The 26,088-nt window shown below is 43.3% G+C and overlaps 1 protein-coding gene across 2 annotated transcripts in view; it reads left to right on the top strand.

The window, feature by feature from the left end:
* Positions 1–26,088, top strand: part of LOC126356270 (DENN domain-containing protein 5B) — a 467,453-nt gene that overhangs the window by 139,918 nt on the left and 301,447 nt on the right. The gene's annotated exons all lie outside the window — the stretch shown is intronic.

Raw genomic sequence — 26,088 nt, 5'->3', positions numbered from 1 at the left:
CTATATTTTGCAACATTTTCGAGGTACGGCATGATCAGGCAAATAAGGCAATGCTAAAATATTTAACTTAATTCCACGTAGATGTCTATGGTTGTCGATGTTAGTAATTTCTCTATTTTCACAACTGTTTCGTTTTTATTTTATAATAACTATACACTTGGCGTTAGAAGTAATAGTTTATATTCTCTCTGATCATCACGCTATTCGCCTACTAATATCAAAGATACTTCGTCTAAGTGTGGATAAGGCATTATCAGCCCCTACACATCGATAGTGTGATGTAACCAAGCTTTGTCTTGATCGCCATCTTGATTCAAGAGGATAGTGGTGTTGTAGGAAATAAACAGATGGTCGTCTGCAAGTCGTGCTGTACTACTTGATTAAAGAGCGTTTTGATATAAAATCATCACCTACCTAGCTTGCATGTATCATGAATCTCTCGCCGAGCACAAAGTTTCACGAGACTGGAAAAAGCCCAGGTTACTCCAGTATACAGGGTGTTACAAAAAGGTGCGGCCAAACTTTCAGAAAACATTCCTCACACACAAACTAAGAAATTATGTTATGTGGACATGTGTCCGGAAACGCTTACTTTCCATATTAGAGCTCATTTTATTACTTCTCTTCAAATCACATTAATCATGGAATGGAAACACACAGCAACAGAACGTACCAGCGTGACTTCAAACACTTTGTTACAGGAAATGTTCAAAATGTCCTCCGTTAGCGAGGATACATTTATCCACCCTCCGTCGCATGGAATCGCTGATGCAGCCCTGGAGAACGGCGTATTGTGTCACACCCGTCCACAATACGAGCACGAAGAGTCTCTACATTTGGTACCGGGGTTGCGTAGACAAGAGCTTTCAAATGCTCCCACAAATGAAAGTCAAGACGGTACTTGTAAAGGCACATGTTCTAGCAGCACAGTTAGAGTATCCCGTATGAAATCATGGCGGTGAATCGAGGAAGTACAGTACATACTGACGATACTAAAATGAGCTCTAACATGGAAATTAAGGGTTTCCGGACACATGTCCACATAACATCTTTTCTTTATTTGTGTGTGAGGAATGTTCCTGAAAGTTTGGCAGTACTTTTTTGTAACTCTCTGTATAACAAGGGTAAAAGAACGGAACCATAAAATTACAGACCAATACCCCTAACTTTGGTGTGGTGCAGAATTCTTGAACATGGCCAGTCCGAATACAGGGTGGTCAGTTGATCGTGACTAGGCCAAATATCTCACGAAATAAGCGTCAAACGAAAAAACTACAAAGAACGAAACTTGTCTAGCTTGAAGGGGGAAACCAGATGGCGCTATGGTTAGTCCGCTGGATGGCGCTCCCATAGGTCAAACGGATATCAACAGCGTTTTTTAAAAATAGGAACCCCCATTTTTTATTGCATATTCGTGTAGTATGTAAAGAAATATGAATGTTTCAGTTGGATCACTTTTTTCGCTTTGTGAAAGATGGCGCCGTAATAGTCACAAACATATGGCTCACAATTTTAGACGAACCGTTGGTAACAGGTAGGTTTTTTAAATTAAAATGCAGAATGTAGATACGTATGAACGTTTATTTCGGTTGTTTCAATGTGTTACACGTACCTTTTGGAACTTCTGAGAACGCGTGCTGTTACAGCGTGATTACCTGTAAATACCACATTAATGCAATAAATGATCAAAATGATGTCCGTCAATCTCAGTGCACTTGGCAATACGTGTAACGCACATTCCTCTCAACAGCGAGTAGTTCGCCTTCCGTAATGTTCGCACAGGCACTGACAATCCACTGACGCATGTTGTCAGGCGTTGTCGGTGGATCACGATAGCGAATATCCTTCAACTTTCCCCACAGAAAGAAATCCGGGGACGTCAGATCCGGTGAACGTGCTTCCACAACCAATCCACGTGTCATGAAATATGGTATTCAATACCGCTTCAACAGCACGCGAGCTATGTGCCGGACATCCATCATGTTGGAAGTACATCGCCATTCTGTCATGCAGTAAAACATCTTGTAGTAACATCGGTCGGCAGAACATTACGCAGGGAAACAGCATACATTGCACCGTTCAGATGGCCATCGATAAAATGGCGGCCAATTATCCTTCCTCCCATAATGCCGCACCATACATAAACCCGCCAAGGTCGCTGATGCTCCACTTGCAGGCATCGTGGATTTTCCGTTGCCCAACAGTGCATATTATGCCGGTTTATGTTAGCGCTGTTGGTGAATGACTCTTCGTCGCGAAATAGGACGCGTGCAACAAATCTGTCATCGTTCCGTAATTTCTCTTTTGCCTAGTGGCAGAACTGTTCACGAAGTTCAAAGTCGTCGCCATGCAATTCCTGGTACATAGAAATATGGCACGGGTGCAATCGATGTTGATGAAGCATTGTGAACACCGACGTTTTTGAGATTCCCGATTCTAGCGCAATTTGACTGTTACTGATGTGCGGATTTGTCGCGACAGCAGCTAAAACACCTACTTGGGCATCATCATGTTTTGCAGGACGTGGTTGACGTTTCACATATGGCTGAACACTTCCTGTTTCCTTAAATAACGTAACTATCCGGCGAACGGTCCGGACACTTGACTGATGTCGTCCAGTATACCGAGCTGCATATAGGCCCGTTGGGCATTTTGATCACAATAGCCATACATCAACACGATATCGACATTTTCCGCAATTGGGAAACGGTCCATTTTAACACGGGTAATGTATCACGAAGCAAATACCGTCCGCACTGACGGAATGTTATGTGATACCACGTACTTACACGTTTGTGACTATAACAGCGTCATCTATCACAAAGCGAAAAAAGTGGTCCAACTAAAACCTTCATATTTCTTTACGTACTACACGAATATGTAAGAAAATACGGGGTTCCTATTTTTAAAAAAACGCAGATGATTTCCGTTTGACCTTTGGCAGCGCCATCTAGCGGGCCAACCATAGCGCCATCTGGTTTCCCCCTTCAAGCTGGACGAGTTTCGTTCTTTGTAGTTTTTTCGTTTGATGCTTATTTCGTGAGATATTTGGCCCGCTCACTGTCAATTGACACCCTCCATATTAAGCTTCCTAGAGACAGAGGAACTTACGTCCAGGAATCAGCATGATTTTTTGAAAGCATCGCTCGAGTGAAACTCATCTTGCCCTTTTCTTACATGATATACAATATGTGATTAAAACCATACGGACACCCCCAAAGACGTACGTTTTTCATATTACTTGCATTATGATGCCACATACTGCCAGGTACTCCATATCGGCGACCTCAGTAGTCATTAGACATCGTGAGAGACCAGAATGCGGCGCTCCGCAGAACTCAAGGACTTCGATCACGGTCAGGTGATTGGGCGTCACTTGTGTGATACGTCGGTGTGCGAGATTTACACACTACTAAACATCCCTAGGTTCTCTGTTTCCAATGTGATAGTGAAGTTGAAACGTGAAGGGACACGTACAGCGCAAAAGCGTACAGGCCTATCTCGTCTGTTGGCTGACAGAGACCGCCGACTGTTGAAGAGTGTCGTAATGTGTAATAGGCAGACATCTATCCAGACCAGCCCACAGGAATTCCAATGTGCATCAGTATCCACTGCAAGTACAATGACAGTTGGGCGGGAGGTGAGAAAACTTGTATTTCATGGTCGAGCGGCTGCTCATAAGCCAAACATCACGCCGGTACATGCCAAACGGCGCCTCGCTTGGTATAAGGAACGTAAACATTGAACGATTCCACAGTGAATAAACGTTGTGTGGAGTGACGAATCACGGTACACAATATGGCGGTCCGATGGCAGGGTGTGGTTATAGCGAATGCCTGGTGAAAGTCATCTGCCGGCGTGTGTAGTGCCATTAGTAAAGTACGGAGGCGGCGCTGTTATGGTGTGGTCGTGTTTTTCACGGAGGGGGCTTGCACCCCTTGTTGCTTTGCGTGGCACTACCACAGCACAGGCCTACATTGATATTTTAAGCACCTTCTTGCTTCCCACTTTGAAGAGCAATTCGGGTATGCCGATTGCATCTTTCACCGCGATCGAGCACCTGTAGATAATGCACGGCCTGTGGCGGAGTGTTTGCACGACAATAACATCCCTGTAATGGACTTGCCTGCACAGAGTCCTGACCTGAATCCTTTGGATCACCTTTGGGATGTTTTGGAACGTTGACTTCGTGCCAGGTCTCACCGACCGACGTCGATACGCCTCCTCAGTGCAGCACTCCATGAAGAATGGGCTGCCATTCCCCAAGAAACCTTCCAGCACCTGACTGAACCTATGCCTGCGAGGGTGGAACCTGTCATTAAGGCTAAGGGTGGGCCAACACCATAATGAATTCCAAAATTACCCATGGAGGGCGCCACGAACTTGTATGTCATTTTCAGCCAGGCTTCCGGATACATTTGATCACATAGTGTATTGCAAACTGTGGATGTAGGGCAACAGGCAAATTCCATATTTCTAGATTCGCGGAAAGCGTTTGACACGATGGCGCATTTTAGGCTGTTAACGAAGGTACGAGGATGCGGAATAAGACCCACAGGTATGTGAGAGACTCGAAGACATCTTAAGTATAGAATCCAGTAGGTCGTTCTGCCCAAGGGAAATGTGATAAGACAGTTGTTGTTCTCTATAGACACAAATAATTTGGCAAACAGGATGGGTAGCAGTGTGCGGTTATTTGCTGATGATGTTATGACTGGCACATAGCTGTAAATGTGTAAAAATGTAAGTTAATGCGAATGAGTAGAAAGAACAAACCTTTAATGTTGGGGAGCAGCACTACTAGTAATGTGCTCAAGTCTTTTAAATCTCTGGGACGAGCCTGTGAGAACTATGGCAGGGAAGGCGAATGGTCGACTTCGGTTTATTGGGAGAATTTTAGGAAAGAGCGGTTCTCCTGTAAAGCAGACCGCATATAGGACAATGATGCGACCTGTTCTTGAGTACTGCTCGTGTGTTTGGGATTCGTACCAGGTCGGATTGAAGGAAGACATCGAATCAATTCAGAGGCAGGCTGCTACATGTGTTACCAGTGGGTTCGAACAATGAGTAAGTGTTGCGGAGATGCATCGGGAACTCAAATGGGAATCCCTGGAGGGAAGACTACTTTCTGTTGAGAAACACTATTGAGAAAATTTAGAGAACCGGCGTTTGAAGCTGACTGCTGATTGATTCTACTGCCGCCAACACACATTGTGCTCAAAGAAGAAAAGATACGAGAAATTAGGGCTCATACGGAGGCATATAGGCAGTCGTTTTTCCCTCGCTCTGTTTGCAGGTGGAGCAGGAAAGGGAATGACCAGTAGTAATAGTACAGGCTGCCCTCCGCCGCATACCTTATGGTGGTTGCGGAGTATTTGTGTGGATGTAGGTATAGACGTAGAAAAACTGTTAAAACTTTTATTTTTCTGAAGATAACTACTAACATCGAAACTTATTCCAGACAACAAACATTTTTAGTTGCTTCTGTTTTTACATCAAAATATCAAAAAACAAGAGAAGATTATTATAATGCGGTCTCTACAAACGCGAAAGTCTGCCGTGGATGTAATCAAACGAGTACTGAAACCGCTTCAGCGAGCGGTGCAGCGCGGGTGAACAAGTTCCTGCCTCCCTCCCGCAGAGTAGCTGGCCTAGACTGCGAATCTCCGAAAGCGGAACCGGCACATGCTGGGAGTCCTCCTTGGACTCTGTGGTGGAAAATTTCGTTAAAGAAAACAACGAGCAGAGACTAAGGAAAAAAGTGGATTACGCAAAGCATTTGGTTCAAATGGCTCTAAGCACTATGGGACTTAACAGCTGAGGTCATCAGTCCCCTAGACTTAGAACTACTTAAACCTACTAACCTAAGGTCATCACACACATCCATGCCCGAGGCAGGATTCGAACCTGCGACCGTTGTAGCAGCGTGGTTCCGGACTGAAGCGCCTAGAACCGCTCGATCACAACGGCCGGCAAAGCATTTGGTAATGGCTACTGCAATTTCTTTCTTAAGTTGATAGTGTCATAAACAAGGTAGTACTGGCCCGACCTCTACCGGTATCTTTCACAACCATTGTTGAAAAAATTGCACAATCACCGTAAGTCAGTACTCACGATATGGATAAATGGTTGACATTCACAAGTTTCAGCAGGAAGGCAACGACAAACCATCTACAAACCGTTCTTTCCGCAAAATACCACCGAATATTCTATGACTTGTATGTCTTGTATCTTTACTACATAGACCGACAAACGACTAAACAATAACTAAAAAATTACTACATTCCACAGAAGCTGGAAGCATTAAGGAAATGAAATTTTGTACGTACTTAAACTAGACCTTATTTTTGTTTCAGGTAAGCCACCATGGATAATCAGCGCGGCTGTCTACTAGACCAACGTGCAGTGATGGAATTCCTCTACAGATTCGTGCTTAACTCAGCAACATAGGTTCACAGTAAGCTGTTGTCAGTCTTCGAGACAACTAAACGATTCTAAATAGTGTTTCTCGATGGCTTCAGGCGACGAACGTTATGGACTGATGACCAAGTAACTAACGTAGTTTAGCATGCTACTCGTGTGCTACTAATCCAAGGCAGAAATCATGCATTTTTGTTAATCCGATTAAGTATTGGCGTTCGCATGGGAGTAGTTTTTTATGTAGCTTTACAGTGCTTGATTTGTGACGGTACGGAAAGGTATACCATACCTGTGCCTCTGACGAAAAAAGAAAAAAAATCAAAACCACAGATTTTGCTCCGGTTGAACCGATGTAAAAAAAAATTTTGTGTCAACACTTTTAAAAATGCTCAGAAAAGCGTTAAAATAACATTTTAAGAACTCTAACAACCATCTCCCCCCTCCCGGAAGGTCATAGTACCGGAACCTCCTTCTTTTTTTATTTTTTTTATTTTTACACAAATCAAGCACTATAGCGTTAGACAATCGTTTGCCGTCGGTGCCAGAAGCCTTCTCAGCTTTGCGAAAAGTTGGCGGTAGTATTAACCATTCCAACATATTCCTACCTAAAGAAGTGTAGGAAAGCAACAGAAAATATATCTCAGACCGGGATTTGTTCACCTGCGCCCGAAAATAGGTGTTCAGCGCTACAACACCAACCACAAATCGATGCTCATATCGGGTGTGACCATACATACACGGAGCATGTGAATAGAATAGTGGCTTTTCAGAGGCCGCTTACGAAAGAGTCGTAGCGAGGTAGACTTCATTATGCCTCAAACCCATGTCGCTAAGTTGTATTTGAGCCATATTTTGCAAATATAGCTAAGATTCTTCCGTGAGACATGCAGAAAAAAAGATAAGAGTATTTTGTTGCCTAAGATACCGATTAACACCAGTTTGCGCGTATCAGACCATTGTGTTTGATACGTAAAAGCAACGCTGGAATGTCGACATATTTTCATTTTCTCGAGTCTACTGCCATGTTACTTTAAAGACCGTACTTAAGACAGAGCCAGGATAGCAAGTTCTTGTGGGGAAGCAGATGTTTGGGTAAAAACTGGTCACACAAAATACAGCCGTTCGAAGTGAAGCCTTACGACGTATCCAGCAGCGTGTGATGCTTAGCGATGTCTTTGTTTCTCCTAGTGAAATCCTACCCGACTTTCCGTAGTACGTCGGATGCCTGCGATGTGCCACAAACACTGCCTTAATGTGAATCCGTTTTATCTTGCTGTCAAAGAGTGATGGAATGTTGGCGCGTCGTTTATTGCCGTCTTCTAGTATGAGATTTCATAGCCTCATTGGCTCTCATTGATTGTATGCTGTACTGTTTTATTCTTTGTGATGCGGTTTCATTGGAACCATTAGTCATTAAAGTTATATTACATTGTTTATATACACCTACAGTGCACGATCGATATGAACGCGGATTCTACGGAAAAGATTAATTGCAACTGCTATCAAAAATTATTGTTTGCAGAGAAGAGGATATTAAGATGTAATACCGAACAAAGTAATTGACATATTTTCTGTTAGAGAAGAAGGGCAGTTATAGAAGTCATATGAAGATTTGAAAGTGGCGCTTGTTTCCACGTGAGTTGATTTATGTAAGAACACAGTTTCATTCAATAACTGTGATAATGACGAAAATATCGCAACCTTTTCGGGAAATTGTTATTGCTGTTTACATCTATTCTTTGGCGAGCAGTGATGGGACTGGCAAAAGGGACAGAAGTGGGCGATTCTAAAGTAAGACAAGGCCTTTTTGCACAACTTACTGTATATTATGAGGAGTCCTCCGTTTGTATCACCAGCTTTTGTTGAAGGGATTGTACATTGAAAGCGTATTGATGAAACCCTGACTTTCGTTTCGCAGCGCTGTTTTTTGTGAACATTGCTTTGCGCTCTTACTGTTAGATAGATCCATTACTGTTCGATGAAGCTGTCGGCGATAAAAAAAAACTATGTACTAGTACTGGGCTTAGAGAACAAAAGTTATATGACAACATAAAACTACCTGTAGTAAATGTGATGACAAGCAAGGAAGAACCAGCTCAAAACCCTTGTTCGTCTGATTCTGGTTGTTCATCACTTTTTTACCCTGAGGATGGATGATAAGACCTAACGAAGAGCGCGAATTGTCACTTGATCATTCAGCAAGTGCTCTGGCAGACGCTACAAGAGAGGCGTTGTGCATCGCCAAAAGGTTCAATTCACTGTTGAAGTTCTGAAAGCGTACGTTCTAAGAAGAGTCGAGTGAGAATTTACTTCCTGCCATACACGTCCTTCGAAATCACCTTGTCGAGGAAATCAGAGAAACTAGAATACGTACGGAGCTTGTCGACAATCGTTCTCCCCATGTATCCGTCGGCGAGTGGCACGGGGCACGGAGAACGGACAAAAAAATGTTAAAATGTGTGTGAAATGTTATGGGACTTGACTGCTAAGGTCATCAGTCCCTAAGTTTTTTTTTTTTCCCCATCAGTCTACTGACTGGTTTGATCCGGCCCGCCACGAATTCCTTTCCTGCGCTAACCTCTTCATCTCAGAGTAGCACTTTCAACCTACGTCCTCAATTATTTGCTTGACGTATTCCAATCTCTGTCTTCCTCTACAGTTTTTGCCCTCTACAGCTCCCTCTAGTACCATGGAAGTCATTCCCTCATGTCTTAGCAGATGTCCTATCATCCTGTCCCTTCTTCTTATAAGTGTTTTCCACATTTCCTTTCCTCTCCGATTCTGCGTAGAACCTCCTCATTCCTTACCTTATCAGTCCACCTAATTTTCAACATTCGTCTATAGCACCACATCTCAAATGCTTCGATTCTCTTCTGTTCCGGTTTTCCCACAGTCCATGTTTCACTACCATACAATGCTGTACTCCAGACGTACATCCTCAGAAATTTATTCCTCAAATTAAGGCCGGTATTTGATATTAGTAAACTTCTCTTGGCCAGAAATGCCTTTTTTGCCATAGCGAGTCTGCTTATGATGTCCTCCTTGCTCCGTCCGTCATTGGTTATTTTACTGCCTAGGTAGCAGAATTCCTTAACTTCATTGACTTCGTTACCATCAATCCTGATCTTAAGTTTCTCGCTGTTCTCATTTCTACTACTTCTCATTATCTTCGTCTTTCTCCGATTTACTCTCAAACCATACTGTGTACTCATTAGACTGTTCATTCCGTTCAGCAGATCATTTAATTCTTCTTCACTTTCACTCAGGATAGCAATGTCATCAGCGAATCGTATCATTGATATCCTTTCACCTTGTATTTTAATTCCACTCCTGAACCTTTCTTTTATTTCCATCATTGCTTCCTCGATATACAGATTGAAGAGTAGGGGCGAAAGGCTACAGCCTTGTCTTACTCCCTTCTTAATACGAGCACTTCGTTCTTGATCGTCCACTCTTATTATTCCCTCTTGGTTGTTGTGCATATTGTATATGACCCATCTCTCCCTATAGCTTACCCCTACTTTTTTCAGAATCTTGAACAGCTTACACCATTTTATATTGTGGAACGCTTTTTCCAGGTCGACAAATCCTATGAACGTGTCTTGATTTTTCTTGAGCCTTGCTTCTATTATTAGCCGTAACGTCAGAATTGCCTCTCTCGTGCCTTTACTTTTCCTAAAGCCAAACTGATCGTCACCTAGCGCATTCTCAATTTTCTTTTCCATTCTTCTGTATATTATTCTTGTAAGCAGCTTCGATGCATGAGCTGTTAAGCTGATTGTGCAATAATTCTCGCACTTGTCAGCTCTTGCCGTCTTCGGAATTGGGTGGTTGATGCTTTTCCGAAAGTCAGATGGTATGTCGCCAAACTCATATATTCTACACACCAACGTGAATAGTCGTTTTGTTGCCACTTCCCCTAATGATTTTAGAAATTCTGATGGTATGTTATCTATCCCTTCTGCCTTATTTGACCATAAGTCCTCCAAAGCTCTTTTAAATTCCGATTCTAATACTGGATCCCCTATCTCTTCTAAATCGACTTCTGTTTCTTCTTCTATCACATCAGACAAATCTTCGCCCTCATAGAGGCTTTCAATGTATTCTTTCCACCTATCTGCTCTCTCCTCTGCATTTAACAGTGGAATTCCCGTTGCACTCTTAATGTTACCACCGTTGCTTTTAATGTCACCAAAGGTTGTTTTGACTTTCCTGTATGCTGAGTCTGTCCTTCCGACAATCATATCTTTTTCGATGTCTTCACGTTTTTCCTGCAGCCATTTCGTCTTAGCTTCCCTGCACGTCCTATTTATTTCATTCCTGAGCGACTTGTATTTCTGTATTCCTGATTTTCCCCGGAACATGTTTGTACTTCCTCCTGTCATCAATCAACTGAAGTATTTCTTTTGTTACCCATGGTTTCTTCGCAGCTACCTTCTTTGTACCTATGTTTTCCTTCCCAACTTCTGTGATGGCCCTTTTTAGAGACGTCCATTCCTCTTCAACTGTGTTGCCTACTGCGCTATTCCTTATTGCTGTATGTATAGCGTTAGAGAACTTCAAACGTATCTCGTCATTACTTAGAACTACCGTATCCCACTTCTTAGCGCATTGATTCTTCCTGGCTAATGTCTTGAACTTCAGCCTGCTCTTCATCACTACTATATTGATTTATGAGTCTATGTCTGCTCCTGGGTACGCCTTACAATCCAGTATCTGATTTCGTAATCTCTGTCTAACCATGATGTAATCTAATTGAAATCTTCCCGTATCTCCCGGCCTTTTCCAAGTATACCTCCTCCTCTTGTGATTCTTGAACAGGGTATTCGCTATTACTAGCTGAAACTTGTTACAGAACTCAATTAGTCTTTCTCCTCTTTCATTCCTTGTCTCAAGCCCATATTCTCCTGTAACCTTTTCTTCTACTCCTTCCCCTACAACTGCATTCCAGTCGCCCATGACTATTAGATTTTCGTCCCCCTTTACATACTGCATTACCCTTTCAATATCCTCATACACTTTCTCTATCTGTTCATCTTCAGCTTGCGACGTCGGCATGTATACCTGAACTATCGTTGTCGGTGTTCGTCTGCTGTCGATTCTGATTAGAACAACCCGGTCACTGAACTGTTCACAGTAACACACCCTCTGCCCTACCTTCATAACGAATCCTACACCTGTTATACCATTTTCTGCTGCTGTTGATATTACCCGATACTCATCTGACCAGAAACCCTTGTCTTCCTTCCACTTCACTTCACTGACCCCTACTATATCTAGATTGAGCCTTTGCATTTCCCTTTTCAGATTTTCTAGTTTCCCTACCACGTTCAAGCTTCTATTCCACGCCCCAACTCGTAGAACATTATACTTTCTTTGATTATTCAATCTTTTTCTCATGGTAACCTCCCCCTTGGCAGTCCCCTCCCAGCGATCCGGAATCTTTTGCCAATGGAGAGATCATCATGACACTTCTTCAACTACAGGCCACATGTCCTGTGGATACACGTTACGTGTCTTTAATGCAGTGGTTTCCATTGCCTTCTGCATCCTCATGTCGTTGATCATTGCTGATTCTTCCGCCTTTAGGGGCAATTTCTGACCCCTAGGACAAGAGAGTGCCCTGAACCTCTATCCGCTCCTCCGCCCTCTTTGGCAAGGCCGTTGGCAGAATGAGGCTGACTTCTTATGCCGGAAGTCTTCTGCCGCTAATGCTGATTATTTATCAAAATTTAGGCAGTGGCGGGGATCGAACCCGGTACCGAAGACGTTTTGATTATGAATCAAAGACGCTACCCCTAGACCACGGGTTAGTCCTTAAGCTTACACAGTACGTAACGTAAATTATCCTAAGGACAAACATACACACCCATGGCCGAGGGAGGACTCGAACCTCCGCCGGGACCAAGTAGATAGCGTCGGAAGTTCCATGCGACTTCCCGCGGATGATGATGTAGTATACAGAGAAGTTGCAGGATTAGAAAATTGCAACTAAATGCAGGCAGATCTGCAGCGGATAGGCACTTGGTGCAAGGAGTGGCAACTGACCCATAACATAGACAAATGTAATGTATCGCAAATAAATAGAAAGAAGGATCCTTTACTGTATGATTATATGATAGCGGAACAAACACTGGTAGCAGTTACTTCTGTAAAATATCTGGGGGTATGCGTGCGGAACGATTTGAAGTGGAATGATCATATAAAATTTATTGGTGGTAAGGCGGGTGCCAGGTTGAGATTCAGTGATTCATTGGGAGAGTCCTTAGAAAATGTAGTCCATCAACAAAGGAAGTGGCTTACAAAACACTCGTTCGACCTATGCTTGAGTATTGATGATGAGTGTGGGATCCGTACTAGGTCGGGTTGACGGAGGAGATAGAGAAGATCCAAAGAAGAGCGGTGTGTTTCGTCACAGGGTTATTTGGTAAGCGTGGTAGCGTCACGGAGATGCTTAGCAAACTCAAGTGGCAGACTCTGCAAGAGAGGTGCTCTGCATTGCGGTGTAGCTTGCTGTCCAGATTTCGAGGGGGTGCGTTTCTGGATGAGGTATCGAATATTTTGCTTCCTCCTACTTATACCTCCCGAGGAGATCACGGATGTGAAAATTAGAGAGACTCGAGCGCGCACGGAGGCTTTCCGGCAGTCGTTCTTCCCGCGAACCATACGCGACTGGAACAGGAAAGGGAGGTAATGACAGTGGCACGTAGAGCGCCCTCCGCCACACACCGTTGGATGGCTTGCGGAGTATAAATGTAGATGTAGACCAGGCGCACAGTCCATGACTGCAGCGCCTCACACCGCTTGGCTAATCCCGCGCGGCGAGAGGATGGAAGAAATTGTATCAGGAGTATACTGTGTCATACACCGTCAGGTGGCTTACGCAATATACTTATAGATGTTTGAATGTTTGAAATAGTCGGGGCCTTAAATGCCAAATGCCAACTAATTTACATCAAAGTTTCGACGTTGTCGAGACAAGTACGGTCTGAAGGTAGCGAACACAACACTGCACTCCATGGTGACAGAAAATCGCTTTCAAGTCTGTCTCGAATGAAAAGCAAGTAACTAACTCTGAAATTCACTTGTAGTATAGATCTCTATAGTGTTTCCACGCACGTCAAAAATTTATTCTTAATTGTTATCAGAACTAGAGCCATTTTAATGTTTTGTAAGCAGATGAAATTTACCCGTCCAGAAACAGCTGCGAACTTACGTCATGCCTTATAAACTACTGAAATACGTGTTTTCGTTGATAAAGAAAATATTTTATATTGTAGGTCCCTCGGTATGCAACTCGTAACAATTATGAAGTTATTATCTGTATGCTCCTACAAAAGCCATGTAAACACTCTGAAATTCTTAACTATATTATAGTTACAGTCCGCTGCTCGTGGTCTCGCGGTAGCGTTTTCACTTCCCGAGCACGGGGTCCCGGGTTCGATTCCCGGCGGGGTCAAGGATTTTTCCTGCCCCGAGATGACTGGGTGTTGTTGTGTCGTCCTCATCATCATCATTCATCCCCATTACGGTCGGAGGAAAGCAATGGCAAACCACCTGCACTAGGAAATTGCTTAGTCGGCGGTGCGGGTCTCCCGCATCGTTCCCCTACGCTCCGTCACGGAGTGTGGGACTTAATCATCATTATAGTTCCAGTCTTGGATCGATGTCTGTTTATAATCAGGTAATTAATTTCGGCTGTTGATGACCTCCTTCGGCCCTCAGTAAAAAGTGTTTCACTATACGGTCGCTCCATTACATATGATGGTGTTGTCAAAATCATTTGAAATTTCGGTAGTCTACACATTGCTCGCGAAGAGAGACACAGTTTGATTATAACTGCCTCTCACTTCATGTGCAGTATGTACTCCTTAATGATGCTCTTAAGTACCACAATTTTATTTGTTAGACAAAGCCCAAATTGCTAATGATTTCGATTGCATCATCGCATGTAATGGGGCTATATTTACGAGGGGTGAAACTTTAATAGTGGCAACTATCTATTTACAGGTCGTACAAAATAGATACGTGTTTCAAAGTTTTAATGACCCTTAAAGCAGTCACCAGCATTGTGTGTAACCCGTGGTCAGCGATGTGGAAGTCGTAGGGTACTCTCAGCAGTGCCAGTTGCGTTGACCGTTCGAGCGCCGTGGTCTATTCCCCAACGAATTTGTAGCAGTTCTGAAGCGAATGCTGTGAAGTGTTTCCTTCAGTTTATAAATCGAGTTGAACTTACGAGGGCAAAGTCAGGGGAGTGCAGTAGGTGGTATAGCACTTAGCATGTAGGATGAGAATCTGGTACAGTCCGTGGTTCAAATCTCGCTTTGGTCTTTCTTTTTTCGTTCAGATTGCAATATCTACATCTTTTAAATGTAAAATCAGAGTTTTGCCAATTAACGCATATCGTATAGGTTTTTTATAAAAAAAAATGCGCCGGCCGCGGTTCTAGGCGCTTCAGTCTGGAACCGCGCGACCGCTACGGCCGCAGGTTCGAATCCTGCCTCGGGCATGGATGTGTGTGATGTCCTTAGGTTAGTTAGGTTTAAGTAGTTCTAAGTTCTAGGGGACTGATGACCTCAGAAGTTAAGTCCCATAGTACTCACGACCATTTTTCTACGTTTGTCATCGTACCGTTGCAGTATGAACCCAGTAGAATTGATCTAGAGCAAGTTAAAGGATTTGTCGCGAGGAGTATGGAGATATTTTAGCTGCCAGATGTTCTGGAACCAATGCTCGAAGCTTTGTCATACGTTACTGCCGAGAGCTGACGAGATACAGAACGATAGACTATGTCAAAAGGAGAGTAGAAATCTTGGTGCTTGGCTGTCATTATGGATACTGTTAATAGACTCGTTATCAACTTCGCAGATGACAGTTTCAGTACTGAAATGTATTTCTCGGATTCGGATATGGAAGGAGTTCAGAGATTACCAGACGACTAACTGTAATACGTTCAGTGGCTTCAGTATTTAACTATACGGTAAAATCAGTACGTTTTCGTGTCGCTCAGAAAAATTACCCTGTGTTTAACTGAGGAATTTCCATCACTCGTCTTTTTAATTTCAGTACTATGTTAGCTGAGAACGAGAGCATGTTATGTTTTCCGTTTGACCCCGTAAGAAGCGTGCGGTATCACTGGAGTTTTGTCGAATATTATTTCGTTCTGTTCAAAAATTAAATGTTGTTCGATGCTATATCGTTTCTCTACTAGTCTCCTTCTACGTCTTAACTGCAGGTTAGTTGCACCAGGTGGCTGGCCAGAGCTCCGGTAAAGCTGTCGCTCATTGAATGTGCGCGTAACCCACCCTTCGCATCGTACTTGACTTCACTCGAAACAGCTTGGCGGAAGCTCACCGTGAAACGGAATCCAATGAGAGTCCAGCAAACGCGTGAGAATACATGGTGTAGTATTTATATCACAGTACGGCGATGAACACAGTGTACTGCTATTCTTCAGAACTGTATCATCGGGGGTTACGTCTTGCGTCCGGAGCATTCTAGTCCCGTCGAGAGTCTTCATGCTGAAGCTGCCGAATTACCATTGAGCTACCGTCGCGACGTACTGCTTTGTCGGTATGCCTGCCGCCTGTTGTCAATGCCCGACCACCCCTCTTATCAGTCCTCCTTCGACGATTCTCTCGACCGTCACTATGGGTTGTATGTGTCTGCCCTGCTGCCCCCTGGAGTCCGCTTTCGTCGCCTGCTTCGACAATTGGATTTTGCCCTCCTTACCACCTTCAGAGAGGGTGAGAGCCCGACACCACCTTGGCTCCATCTCCGGTTCACATTCATCTTGACCTCTGCTCGCTCTCGAAGGAGGGTACTCCGGATGCAGTGTATTGCTCACGGTTTGTCGAACTTCGTGCGCGACTCGCCCGTAACACCTTAATTTACACTGATGGCTCCAAAACTGACGATGGTGTCGGCAGTGCCTTTGTCGTCGGGGACGTCTCCTTTAAATACCAGCTCCTCGACCAGTGTTCCAGCTTTACAGCCGAGCTTTTTGCTCTCCATCAGGCCGTTCAGTATGTCCTCCGCCACCGCCATTCTCCGTATTGTCTCTGCTCTGATTCACGCAGTGCTCTTCAGAGCCTTGGAGCTCCATATCCAGTCCATCCCTTGGTGCAACAGATCCAGCAATCCCTCCATTCTTTTGCTTATGATGGCTCTCCTGTTAGCTTTAAGTGGGTTCCAGGCCATGTAGGAGTGAGATAGGCGTTGAAACTCAGTGAGTTCGATTATGAGGTAATACACAAGCCAGGTGTGAAACATCCCATTGAGCACGAAAGTTTCAGTATTATAAGTAACAGGGGTGACTGAAGATGAGTGGAAAAGATCACAAGCCGTGGATAGTGATTGCCAAGCAACCGCAGTTCCTAGTACGGGACGGGTTACTTTACAGGTCGACGAAATGCGGCCCGCGCGTCGCCGTACCAGCAGCGTTAAGATCTGAAGTTTTGCAACAGGCGCATGACCATTTTCTTTCAGGACATGGCGGGAGAAGAGCTACGGATAGGCGGATAGCGGAGAAGGCTGCTGATGCTGCGGCCAAGGCTGCAGTCCTCCTGCCTCGGGCAGCCTCCCTTTGTGCCCCATCGTCTAACTTTGGTGGGGTTTTTTGTAAGAGGTTTGTGTCATTATGGTGGGATACTTGGTCGTCACTTCAAGAAATTAAGCTCCGGACCATAAAACCGTTCCCAACAGCTTGGACAACCTCCTCCCGACCATCTCGTCGAGAGGAGGTCATTCTGGCCAGGTTGCGGATTGGGCATTGCCAGTTTAGCCACCGCTACCTGCTGTCCGGTGACCCAGCCCCGCAGTGCCCTTGTGGTCATGCATTGACAGTGCGCCATGTTTTATTGTCGTGTCCCCGTTTCAATCAATGTCGTGTTGTCCTGTCTCTGACATCTGCCTTACAGTAAATTTTAGCTGATGACGCTGGAGCAGCTTCTCGTGTTCTTCGTTTTATTACTTTGACGGACTTGTCCAAAGACATCTAACCCTTTTAATTATTTTATCTGCGTCTTTGTAAGAACTTTCTGGTGTCCCCCCCCCCCCCCCCCCCTTGAGTTTCACCAAATTAAATGTGCACTTACATTTGTGACTGGACGCTAATGACCTAAGTAGTTGAGCGCCCTAAAACCCCACAAAAAAAACTTCAGAACAGTCGTGAACTCCTTTTATTTGTGGGGAGCAGAGACGCCGTATAATGACGCAAGGTCCTTGTTACTGCGATCCAGTACGTGAGGGAAGTGCATGTAGTGGTGCAACATGACTGGACACGGAGGCACGACGCCTGCCCGGGGCGAAACAAAGCAGGGAAGCCGGCCGCGTGTCCGGCGCTCGCGTGCCCGCCGCCCCCGCCACCCACCGCCGCCCCCGCCACGTGGCCGATAATGGCCGCCGCTCACGGAACCTGCCCAAGGGGCGCGCGCTTCACTTCCTCGAAATTCTGTTGCCTGTCGATGCTTTGGACGGTGTCCCACGTTCCATCTGTGAAACAGGAGCAACTGGGAAATCCGGAAAAATTCCGGGACTTTTTTTTTTAGTTTTCAGTTAAATTTTTGTAACTTTGACAGGTAAGAACTGATACTCTAACAAAGAATTTTACTTTAGTCTGTTACTGTAGAAAAATATTGCAGCAATAAAACATAAGCCAGAGAATAACACCAAAATAAAACACAAGTTTCAAAGAAAATGAGCCTTTTACAAGAACGAAACGCAATACTGACAGCAAAATGCATGAAAGGCCTTAGGACGAAGGCTATGCAATACTTCGTAACAGACTGTTTTCGATGAGCGTGAAGTCACGACCGTTAACATTTCTAAAACGTTGCAGGAAAAAAATGCAAATGGTGGTTTGAGAATCGTTACTTTCAAAACAAATTTCCTTTTACGCAGTATGAAATATGTTACGTGCAAGAATGTGCAGTGAATTTCTTAAGACACGGAGCGTTTCACTGTCTTTCAAAACTTATTTCGAGGACCAGCTATATTGAAAAATTTCGGGCACAAAAGACCCATTTGTGCCATTATTTGAAATTTTACTGGTACATTTGTGTTTGATACATCGTCATGGATAACAAACGTTAAAAAAAGATCAAGCTTCAAGGTTAGATTTCATGTTTATTTTAATTCTTTCATTGATTACAAAAAAATGGCGATCTCAAAAAGTATAAAGTAAAGTTGTCAAAAGTATATTTATCATTAAAAAAAAATGCTAGGTGAATTCTTCAGATATTTCATACGTAGCTGGCTTTTCCATGGAAAAGTCAAAGTGGTCGACGGAACATGTATTCAGCCAGGTAACCCACGAAATGTTGGGTGCACAGCAGTGAAATTTATAATCGAGATTGTCAGAAATATTCAGCTGCTGCAATTTAAGCTGTTCTTTTTGCACCCTGCCTAACTTTTCGTGTTTGAGTGTTCGCGCTAATTAACAGTCATGTTGCTATTTGCTGACTACATCACGGGCCCTATCCTCTGAATATCTGCTGTTATCGGCGGGCGAGATTACGCTATTTAATATTTAACTGGCTGTCAGAAGCACAGCCCGCAACACAATCTCGATTTTAGTACTTCGGAAGCTACCGTACTGCATTTGGCACAATTCGTATTTACACTCTCGTAATACGAAAATACGCAGTGTATGTGTTGCCGCGCATCAAAGATGTTTCCAAACCGCTACGTTTTCTGCTCTATTTCGTGTCGTGAAATACGGGGAGTTTTTGATGCCTTTGTATAAAACCTTTACTAATCAAAGGAAAGTTTTATAACTCCGACGAAAAGTGTATTGCCACTTAACATGGAAAAAGTATATTTTCACCCGGGGAAAAAGTGTATTTATAACCGGGAAAATCCCGGGGATGTTCTTTCTTGTCCGTGTATACACCCTCTGGTTGCAAGCAGTTGCAGAGTAATGATAGTATTTCAAGATTTTACGAAAATGCTTCTTGCCCTCGTTCTTTCTATTAATGATGAAGATGTGCCAATCATTGAATTCCAACTGCGAGATTTCCACAGTCCTAGACCTCCCTAGGTCGACTGTTTCCGATATGATGGTGATGTGAAAACCTGAAGGGACACGTACAGCACAAAAGCGTACATGCCGACAGCGTCTGTTGGGTGACAGAGACCGCCGACAGTTGAAGAGGGTCGTATATGTGTTATAGGCAGACATCTATCCAAACCATCACACAGGAATTCCAAACTGCATCAGGATCCACTGCAAGTGCTATGACAGTTAGGCGGGTGTAAGGTGTAAGGAGCGTAAACATTGGACGATTGAACAGTGGAAGAAAGTTGTGTGGAGTGACGAATCACGGTACACAATGTGGCGGTCCGAGGGCAGGGTGTGGGTGGTGAATTCCCGGTGAACGTCATCTGTCAGCGTGTGTAGTGCGTGTGTAGTGCGGAGGAGGTGGTGTTATGGTGTGGTCGTGTTTTTTATGGAGGGGCTTGCGCCCCTTGTTTTGCGTGGTACTATCACAGAATAGGCCTACATTGATGTTTTAAACACCTTCTTGCTTCCCGTTGTTGAAGAGCAATTCGGGGATAGCGATTGCATCTTTCAACGCGATCGAGCACCTGTTCATATTGCACAGCCTGTGGCGGAGTGGTTACACAACAAAAACATCCTCGTAATGGACTGGCCTGCACAGAGTACTATTATGAATCCTATAGAACACCTTTGGGATATTTTGGAACGTCGACTTCGTGCCAGGCCTCTCCGACCCCTTATCGATACCTCTCCTCAGTGCAGCACTCCGTGAAGATAGGGCTGCCACTCCCCAAGAAACCTTCCAGTACCTGACTGAACGTATGCCTGAGAGAATGAAAGCTGTTGTCAAGGCTAAGGGTAGGCCAACACCATGTTGAATTCCAGCATTACCGATGGAGGGCACCACGAACTTGTAACTCATTTTCAGCCAGGTGTCCTGATACTTTTTATCACATAATGTATATCGGCCGATTTTTCGTCATCAAATTTTTCCGTACTGCTGTGTATCACTGTTAGGATAACTAGCACAGCCGGAAAAACGGACGCAAGACAGAGTAGTTCTGGATGCAAGTTTGAGGACAAAGAGTGAAGAAGCCTTATTGTTGTCAACAACAAGAACCGTGAGTGAATGTAACATGTTTTTGTTTCTAAGCATGACACAGCGCATACCTTAGACATTCGCATTGGTGTGCAGATATTTCATTACCGATAGAAGCGGGTAAGAAATCAAACGAAGTGTAATTACTCTCTAACGAGCCACCGGAGACCGCAGCTCCATTATACCAAAATACATGGAAAATGTCTCTGAACAACCTCCGAGGTTTTGTCGGGGGAATTCTGGGTAGCTCTTATAAAGGAAAAAATAACTGCAAGAGAAAATTCTTTACTAGAAACAGTGCTAGAATAATGGTGTGATGAGTGATGTGATACTGTTGGGAAAATTTCATGCAGCATTAAAGGTCCCGAGACAATGTGCATAAAGTAAGGTACATTCCTTATTGTGCAGCAATGTGGATGTTACCAAACCATCAGTTTGATAGCAGTGGTCGCAAAACCATAACACAAATTATCTGGAGAAGAACAGAACGACTGGTAGAGGCCAACCTGGGAAAGATCACTTCGGGTCCCGGAGAAACACGCAGAACAATACTTGACGCTACTTCTTAGCTAGAAGATAGGTTTGTTGGAGGTGGCTGCGCTAGGCTGCCTTCTGCAAGCTTTTCTTCAGTCTGTCTTGGGACTGGAGACCGTAATAACAACGACGACGACGAAAAAAGTCAGTGTCCTCTTTCTCCTACTTACCAATATATCGTAACTCATGGGAAGCATATTGCATTGGTGATCTGGCGGAAATATGCGCGAAGTTCAATGTATTTGCTTATGACGACGATGTGAAGTTCCCATTCCTTATGCGTTTGGACTCTGTAAACTGATGGCAGGTATACATCAGCCCACAAGTGTTGGTGATTGGTCGGAGTAACCATATGGGCTGACTAGGACTCAGGTCATACGACCTCATGGATTCGGGAAATATTCTTATGACCTTGCAGTGTCTTTCGAACTACTCTAGGGAACGTCTCCCCAGCGGTTTGCTAAACGCAATCAAACGGGATCACATGACCGTACATAGTTCGCCCGTGTAGGTAGATGGTCAAGGTACCGAGCAGACAAAAATCACAATGAAAGACTGAAATGTAATAAGCTCAGCTGTTCCACGATACGCACGATGGTGACACTGAGGAATAAAAGGAAAACACTCGTTCCTTGTGTCATAGCTTTAAAGAAAATCGATGACATAGTAGTCTTAATTTTTTCTGCTTTCAGGGATTGAATTTTTTGCTTACATGGCATATTTTTCATTTTTTACCGGAACTTTGCTTGTAAAGAAAAACGAGTTGACTCTTTAACAAACCACTCCTCCTGTTCTACAAAAGGTGTTATAAACACAGAACAAATAACAACTTTAAGAGTTTTGTAATTTCAGTACTTTGTGTTCTAACTGTAAACTTTCCAGTATGAGATGACTGATGTTTATGATTACAGTTCCCAGATGCCAGCCGGGGTGGCCGAGCGGTTCTAGGCGCTACAGTCTGGAACCGCGCGATCGCTACGGTCGCAGGTTCAAATCCTGCCTCGGGCATGGATGTGTGTGATGTCCTTAGGTTAGTTAGGTTGAAGTAGTTCTACGTTCTAGGGGACTGATGACCTCAGAAGTTAAGTCCCATAGTGCTCATAGCCATTTGAACCAGTTCCCAGGTATCTATTTTTCTGAACTCTGCTGCTGAAGTATTTGTAGCTTTCACTATAATTTGTCACAATTGAGGGCCTATATATAAGACGATAAACTCTACTGCCGCTCTGAAAGTAATCAGATTGACGTTGCTTGTACGACTGCCCGAGAACGCATAGCCTTCTTCTGTCGTTCTCATTGAAAAGAAGTGATCAGTGAAACGTTTATCAATATAGTGCGACTGAATTTCTTGATTATAATATCGATGAAACGGTTCTTATTTACATAAACTACACTTCTTAACTTTGACGTATGCAGTACTACTCCAATATCTGCGACTTGCATTTAGAGTATAGTAGTAGTAGATTAAAAATCAGTGTACCCATCAATTCATGTTTTAAGATAGCGTACTTGTTTTACGAATGAATACCAAGCTTTGAAGAAAGAGCCATTAAAAATTTGTTTTTCTCTCCGTGGCAACTCTATAATGCCCACTGTAACGTTGGGAGGACTCTTTTTCGCAAAAAGAAAGGAAAAATAAAACTGAAGAGATAAAGGCATTAAAAAGTCAGTGTCCTGACAGCGAAGAGAGAATTGGAAGCGTTATAAATTTTCCTTTGTTTTAGCGTAAAAGGAGCGAGCCGCAAGTAATTAGAGAAAATCGGATGACTTAGATCGTGTTGTCTAGTGTATTTTTGTATTAATTAATTATTTAGAAAACAATAATAAAATGACCTTGTCTTTTGTATTTCAGCCATTTTCTTGTTACTAGAGGTTCAAAGATTGAATAGTGCGTACGGTTAAAAGTTTCGAAAAGAGACATTTAACAGCCAGACGAGCGTTTCAGAGGCCGTAGTAGATTGCAAGTAGCTTCAGATTTTGGTTAAACGACCTCTTCAAACGAAAACATACTTCATACCAAAACTCTTACGAACGCACAGTAGCAGTCGCGTACACTAGACTTGGCCACTGTTTCTATGTTTCGGTACAGTGTATCGATACGTTGAACTGTTTCAGTGTTTCGGAACGGCTGTGGTTCACTGTTTCGAAACAGTGATGTTTCATTCCGCCCCTGTCTCCGACAACCGGACCAGATTCGATCTCGAGCCAGACATAGAAACTGTATCGTTGTTTCAAACTAAGGTTGTTTCAGTCCACCTGTGCTTAGAACGGACTAATTGTATCGAAACAGTGACGTTTCATTCCGCTCTGTGTCGGACGCGATTCTGGTTCGGCACAGGTACTGAAACACAACATACCACTTCATGAAACACTTCAAGACTGTCGAAATCTTTTTGGCAAGCAATAGCATGAAACTTAAGATATACGAAAATAAAGCGTCGTTTCTGACTGACTGTCCTATTCCGAAACGGCGTAACACCTGCTATAAACACTAACCAAACAATAAAACAACGCACATTATTCACATTCAAAATAATAAATATGTGAAAATCATTCAGTCAAATTACATTTTTTTATAACATACGTTTCTCTATTCATGCACAGTAATCATATTAAGAAACGCAAGTATGCCTACAACATGTTGAATAAAATAAGGCGTAGAGTGGCAGTTATTAGACTTGTACATAAATCTGATGTAGGTATAATTGCAAGCAATCTGTTTGTCATATCACTGATAGTGTAATGGTGAACGGGAAGGGCTGGGAAGCATGGTGAATTTATAATAATGGTTCGAAACACCTTGCAAAACTGAATTTTTTCTGTTATATTTTGTTATATATTCGAATTATTTCGCGTTATTTGTGAGTCTATAGTCACTGTGCGTATTATCCACAATGATTCCCTTTGTGTGCATGGAAATTAGCAGGATGGGTATATTACCCATACTAACGGAATGTGGGAATCACCGTGGCATATTCATTGTTCCCCAGTGGCATATTCATTGTTTCTGCAGTTTGCTCCCATCTCCTGTTCCGCTCGTGGTGGTTCTTCTGTCTTCCAACTATGGCTGTCCTCAGCTAATTGAAAAGTATGAAAGTCACACGACACGAAAGCAGCGCATTTGCTGCAGGAAATACGAAACTGCCAAGACGCCTAAGTGATAGTTTCATACTTTCTGCGATATGATTAGCACTCTCGCACCTCATTTGTGTTTATTTGGACATACTTATACAGTAGACACTCATGATGATAAAATGTGTAGGTTTATTAGATTACAAAACACAAACTGTTTCACTGTTTCGAAAGAGCGCATCGAAACATTACATTGTACTGTTTCATTTGTTTCGAAACAGTTACGTGTTTCAGTTTGTCCATCTCTAGCGTACACTAAAAGCTGTGTGGGTGGGAGACGAGAGCCCAAGTTGTAAACAGCAGACGAACCTTACGTTGTCTGCACACACAAGAGACGCAGGGCCGAGTAACCAATCCTGTAAATATGATAGTAGAACGTGTGTTACTAAATAAACACGCAGGTGCAAAAGACGTAGCGAGCTGATTCAGTTTCGACAGAGATCTCGTTGCACTGTAAATGGTTCATACGTTGCGTGAAATACGCTACCCAGTACACGGCAGCGAAGACGTGTGATCAGCCTTGAGCCGGGTGAACAGCCGCTCGGGGTGACCCACAGACGCGTGGGGGAACAGAGGGCGCTAGGTCGTCCTCGTGACGTCATCCAGTGAATCACTGTTACAGCTGCCGACCACTCACCGGGACACGTGTCTCTTGTAAGCGACGCACTGCCACTTTTTTTTTTTGGTTCTGTGATGACTAGGGAGGGTAGAAACCAACTGTTGCCTAATACTTTATTCTTTTATTGCTTGTCGCAGCCTCAGACTTCGTGAATAGTATCATGGCCGGTTTCGACTTCTTATTAAGACATCAATAGAAGACTTGAATACGCTATGTCGTAACTCGTCCGCCAAATAAGCCAGGGGAGGCGCTCACGCTGTCAACGTATCTGCCCTTTGCGTGACCCGAGACAGAAACACGATAAGAGAATTTAGTTTACACAACTGTTACTGCGGTCCCCCAAGGCGTAATTCGTGGCCCTTGCAAAACTATACTTTTCATGTATTGGCTTAACCTAATCGTATTAGAACCTGCGGAGTGTGGACTCTTTTATCGAGACAATATTTTACACAAGCAAAACTTTTCTATCACAGTTTAATACCTAATAGTAACTCCAATAAAATTTGAAACTTCCTTTCAGATTAAAACTGTTTGCCGAGCCAGTTCTTTAACATGTAACCTCTTTCTTTCGCTGACAAGTGCTGTGCTGTCTGAGCTACTTTTTTAATGAATTTTTTTGTTGTGTTGAAATACGAGAATTATACCGTCTTACAAGTGTTGAGGTTTAGCTTAATCATGACTGTTTATGCTTCAAACTATTTGCATTAAACAAGGAATAATAATAATAATAATAATAATAGTTATATCAACAGATACAAAGAAAGTAAATTGGAAGAAGAAAACACTACATGGCAAGCACCCGTATCATCTAACACAGCCACATATCGATCAAGAGGCATCCAACACATGGCTAAGAAAAGGCAATATATACAGTGAGACGGAAGGATTCATGATTGCAATACAGGATCAAACAGTAAACACCAGATATTACAGCAAGCATATTATTAAAGATCCCAATACCACAACAGATAAATGCAGACTTTGCAAACAGAAAATAGAAACAGTAGATCACATCACAAGCGGATGTACAATACTAGCAAATACAGAATACACCAGAAGGCATGACAATGTAGCAAAAATAATACATCAACTACTTTCCATACAACATAAACTAATAAAACAACTCGTTTTCACATACAAGTATGCACCACAAAATGTACTGGAGAATGATGAATACAAATTATACTGGAACAGAACCATTACAACAGATAAAACAACACCACATAACAAACCTGACATCATACTCACCAATAAAAAGAAGAAATTAACACAATTAATCAAAAT

The sequence above is a fragment of the Schistocerca gregaria genome, chromosome 3, assembly GCF_023897955.1.
Source record: "Schistocerca gregaria isolate iqSchGreg1 chromosome 3, iqSchGreg1.2, whole genome shotgun sequence".
Taxonomy (NCBI): domain Eukaryota; kingdom Metazoa; phylum Arthropoda; class Insecta; order Orthoptera; family Acrididae; genus Schistocerca; species Schistocerca gregaria.
The sequence above is the reverse complement of the archived record's forward strand: the minus strand, read 5'-3'. Positions and strand labels throughout refer to the sequence as shown.